At 51.9% G+C, this 4,950-nt stretch overlaps 1 long non-coding RNA gene across 1 annotated transcript; it reads left to right on the top strand.

The window, feature by feature from the left end:
* Positions 1-538: 538 nt before the first annotated feature.
* On the top strand, positions 539-4,641 carry LOC111723024. Its single transcript, XR_002771657.1, has 4 exons — positions 539-1,834; positions 2,098-2,752; positions 2,843-2,951; positions 4,419-4,641. It is a non-coding gene; the product is annotated as an uncharacterized LOC111723024 (long non-coding RNA).
* Positions 4,642-4,950: the final 309 nt, after the last annotated feature.

The following is a 4,950-nucleotide window of genomic DNA, read 5'->3' as shown; positions in this document are numbered from 1 at the left end:
TCCAGAGAGAACAGGGTCTGCCCAAGGTCACTCGGGAGTCAGAGGCTAGGGTGAAGCTTTGTGAAACAGCACAAGAAGGACCCAGCAGCCCGGGCCCAGTGGCTCACGTCTATAATCCCAGCACTCTGGGAGGCTGAGGTGGGTGGATTGCCTGAGCTCAGGAGTTCAAGTCTAGCTTGAGCTAGAGTGAGACCCTGTCTCTAAAAATAGCTGGGTATTGTGGCAGGTGCCTATAGTCTTAGCTACTTGGGAGGCTGAGGCAAGAGCTCACTTGAGTCTACGAGTTTGAGGTTGCTGTGAGCTGTGATGCCACAGTACTCCACCAAGGACAACAAAGTGAGACTCTGTCTCAAAAAAAAAAAAAAAAAGAGGGCCTGGCAAGTCCTTCTCAGCCACTGTGATCCATCCCTCCATCCTTCCATCACATAGCCTGGAGAGAAAAGGGGGTGAATACCTGATGGAGATGGGGTACATACCTGATAGGGGTGCAATTAGAGGTAAGTGCCACTTGGGTGTCAGGGTGTCAGGGAGAAGGCTAGATGGTGCAAGCTTGAAGAGCAGGTGCCTTCAAACCAGACCTCCAAGGAGGAGCAGACTCCCGTCAGGGCCGGGGCTCTGGGGAGGGGGGCAGGATGGCAGTGGCTAAGGGCAATCCAAACATCATTTCTAAAAGTTAAAAATAGGACTTTCTAACAACACAGAGCGAATGCTTGTCAAAGATTAACCTACCTCGCTGCACAGGGAACTGGCAGGATAGTGAACCCAACTCAAAGGAGAATTTGAGGAGCAGATGCTGGTGTGGCAAGCCAGGAAAAGTGGGTTGAAATGAGGCTGCTACATGAAAGACAAACCTGGTTAGTGTCCTCCAGGGCAGGAAAGTCACAGCCTGTGGGGATACCTTCTTTACCAGAGAGAAGTCATTTGCATCTCCGCTGGGCTGAAATCTACCACTTGACAAGCAGTTTCAGAGTCTGAGCCCTAATCAATAGGAAAAAGCAAGGCAACCAGAGGCACATCCTCAAAGAATTAACTCGGGGGGGTGTGTGGGCTCTTTGTAGCCCGCTGTGGTGGTGAAAGTCATCCTTTTGCCTGTTTCCAAGGTGTGAATTGTTTAAAAACTCCTGCATATTCCGGAGGCCGTGCTGTGTTCACATCCCACCTTTGTACCGCTGGGGCCCTGGGAACGCACCACCCCCAGGTGGAGTGTGGGCTTCTCACTGAGGGCTGGGACATCATCTTGCACACAGCACAGGTGTGCCCTGAAGGCTGAGTGAGTCTACACATCAAGTCCTGGCCCAGCCACACTCAATAAGGGTCACTGATAATTATAGCGCCATATGAATATTAATGTAGGAAAGTCCCCAAATCACAAAGACTTTAAATAGCTGCTGGGTTGGAGCCAAAGCCACAGACAGGGGAGGGCCATGGAAGGCAGTGGTTCCCATTTACAGACGGATGGATAAAAACTCTGGGCTGGCCTGGGAAGCAGCCTGAATTCCCATTTCAGACCCTGGACCTCGGGCAATCCTGGACAGACGGCTGCCCCCGTGCCCAGGGCATTCTGGACTCAGAATGGCAGGTCAGCTCCCCTGGCATTCTCTTGCTGACCCAAGTTTCCACCTTCCAATTTCCCCCTCAGCTTCCTGAGCCCCGGTGCTCTTAGCCACCAACGGCTGAGACAGGAAGGCAGCCCACCTGTGCCAAGCAGCCCAGCCTCTCCTAGGATCCTACCGGCCCACCCCTCTGAGTGGCCCTACCTGCCGCTTCAGACACAGAATGCTGAGGACCGCTGCAGAGATGGCCTGGGCTCCAGGCAGGGCTCGGCTCTCACCTGGTGAGGAAACACACAGGCCCTGAGGGGGAGGGCCTCGTTCCTTCCTGCTGGTGAGACTGTCCCCACAGGATTAACACACGGAGCTGCATGGTGACGTGACCTGGGCTGCGTCCAGCCCCTCCCGGCAGCTGCCTGCTCCCCTGCAGTCACTCAGCACTGGCCTTTGCTTCCCGTAGTTCTCTCAAGCAGGGCCTCTGACATCAGAATCATGAGGATGTTTGCTTAAAACTTGCTTAAGATGTTTTTCATACCTTGTGTTTTAGCAGATCAGATGACACCCAGTAACTTGGAGGCCCCTGAGAAGCAACCAGCCAGCCCCAGAACGGGCTTGTGTCCACCCTCCTCTCCTGGGAGATCACTTCTCACTCCTGGGCAATTGGCACCCCAGCCCTCGCCCACCCCACGCCTTGTCCCCACACTCCTAGGCCTGGAGACTCCAGCAAGGAAGGAAGTTGTGGCCTCCTCCTGGGAGCCCCTTCCTGACTCTGAAGCCCCTGGTTCACGTCTGCAGAAGGGACAAGGCGCCTGCCTGGGCTCTGGTGTGGGCTCCCTGGGGTTGGGGATGATGGCCCCCGCTGTCTGTGGTGACAGTGCAGGGTGCTGAGCCGTGACCGCACTTGCGTGCTCTGGTGGAACACGCGGCCCACAGTCTGCTTGAGGGGACACAGGACCACTGGGGCCTCACTCTACACTCGGCACCGTGGGCTCCTGTCTGCTCCTGCCGGAGCCCCTGAGTGATGACATCTGCTGGGCTGATGTCTTCTTAGGTAAATACGCTCTTTGTCTTGCCCCAGCTTTCTTCTTCATGAATTTTTAAAGTACACTGAGATCTTCAAACAGTGGCTGCCCTTCCGGGCAAACAGATCCAGAACTTGGCCGTGGAAGCTGGTCCTGGCTTTCCTTTCCTGGGGGTGTCAGGTGAGTGAGGGGTGGGTGCCAGGTGGTCCCTGGACTGTCAGTTGCAGTACCAGTTTCTAATGCGTGATCTGGGCCCCGGGGTCCTTCTAGGGCGCGAGTTCCTCTCCATTCCTGGACTGGACCCTTCTGAGCATTCTCTGGGTGCGAAGTTCCCCAAGATGCCTGACGAGTTCTGACTCCTTTGAGATAACCATCACTGGTATCCTGGTTGTTTACTTCCTCCCTGATAAGGTTTTGAAAGTAATAAAGAGCCCCGAGGAAGCAGATAACAGGATTAAAGTGAGAGAAGGAAGAACAGCCGGGATGTCTGGAGATGCTCAGGGTGCAGCAGGCAAATCCTCCCTTTTAATTGTCACTAAAGGGATTATGGGATTTCCTCCCTGGATGTGGATTGCCGTGACTGGCGGAGGATAATTAAAGCACATTCCAAAGGGAAGTAGAGTGGGCTCAGGTGGGCCTCGGAGGACCCGTCCTGGGATGAATCCCATTTGCACGCTCTCCCAGCATCCTTATCTGAAGGCCGGGAGACCAGGCTGGAGCTGTGGGACGAGGAGTAATTAAAACACCTTTAATTGGAAGATTCCATAATGCTGTCTGCAGCAGCCCAGCGTAATTACCAGGCTGTTCCTCTGCCCTCCTGTTGGGAGCCATTGGGAAGATGAGAACTCTTCTTTGCTGGGAGAGCATGACTGCGGCTGTGTCCACACGTGTGAGCTCCAAGGAGCCACCCCTGCCCAGTAGGGATGGGGAAATATCCCTCGCAGCTGCCTGGGCAGGACTCTGAAGTGGACGGCGGGTCCTGGGGAAAAGGAGAGGTGGACGGGAAGGAAGAGATAGAAGGTGAACCATGGAGAGGGGCAGAGACAAACGTGTGTGAAGGTCGTGTTAACTTTCCATTGCTGCTGCACGAAATGAGCTCAGATGCGGAGGTCTAAACATTTGCTGACCGTTCTGGACATTGAAGTGTGACACAGGTCTTCAGGGCCGCGTTCCCTCTGAGTCACCGTGATGGTTCAGGGGTGTCTGTCTCCACAGGTCTTCAGGGCCCCGTTCCCTCTGAGTCGCTGTGATGGTTCAGGGGTGTCTGTCTCCACTGCAGGCTTGTAATAGGTGGGCCAGGTGGCTGAGAGGTGCCACCCACACAAAAGAATCTGTGATGCAGATTATATTGACACATAATGTAGTATGGACATTTGTGTCCCCAAACCTCACGTTGAAATTTGATCCCCAGTGTTGGAGGCGGGGTCTGATGGGGGTCAGGTTGTGAGCCAGATCCTGACACGAATGGCTGGTGCCCTCCCAGGGAAGGAGTGACAGCTCTTCCCTATGAGTTCCCGAGAGAGCTGGTGGCTAAAAAGAAGCTGCCACAACCTCCTCCTTCTCTTGCACGCTCGCTGTGTGACACACTTGCTCCCTTCACCTTCCGCCTTGACTGGAAGCTCCTAGACGTCCTCTCCAGTGGCAGGTGCTGGCCCCAGCCCTGGGCTTGTGCAGCCTGCAGCACAGACACACCTCTTTTCTTTATAGATTACCCAGGCTCGGTGTTCCTTTATAACAACACAAAACAGACTGACACGCAGCATGACAGATGACAATAGTCGTAACGTTGTAACACGGTTAGAATCGCAAGCACGCCGTCTGACATTCCTTGTCTATTTTATTCTAGGGGCTGTGTTGACCGTGTCACATGGTGCCAACCTGGCGTTTTCAACATTCTGGAGAACTGCTTTTGTCCACTGAAAAGATGATTCCAGAGTCACTTAGGAACTTCTGTGTTTAAAATTATGATTTGATTTGTTAAAATCACACATCAAAAAATAACTTCTTTATCCCCTTTGGATTCAACTTTGATTAATGTTTGATCCCCATTACAAACTTAGAACATTAAATTCCCTTACGTATTTTAAATGAAATTAATATATGTAATATGTTTGATTTTCTCTTTTTTGTATTTCAATTGTCTGACTAGCAAACAGAGCTTCCAAGCATTTACATAGTGCTTATAAATCTAATAAGTTAAGCTAACAAATATGGTGCATCTTTAATTCTCCGGATTTTCATATACTTTGTGAACTTAGCAACATTTCCCTATTCCTCTTAAGATAAGCTTTTGTTTAAGATTGGAGATGAATATTAAAGAACACAAAACGAAGTGTAGAGCTTGAATGAATGAATGAACTAATGAGTGATTTGTAAAA

Source organism: Otolemur garnettii, unplaced genomic scaffold (genome assembly GCF_000181295.1).
Source record: "Otolemur garnettii isolate 467f Iridium unplaced genomic scaffold, OtoGar3 scaffold00007, whole genome shotgun sequence".
NCBI lineage: Eukaryota > Metazoa > Chordata > Mammalia > Primates > Galagidae > Otolemur > Otolemur garnettii.
Note: the sequence above shows the minus strand (reverse complement) of the source record. Positions and strands in the feature narration are given on the sequence as shown.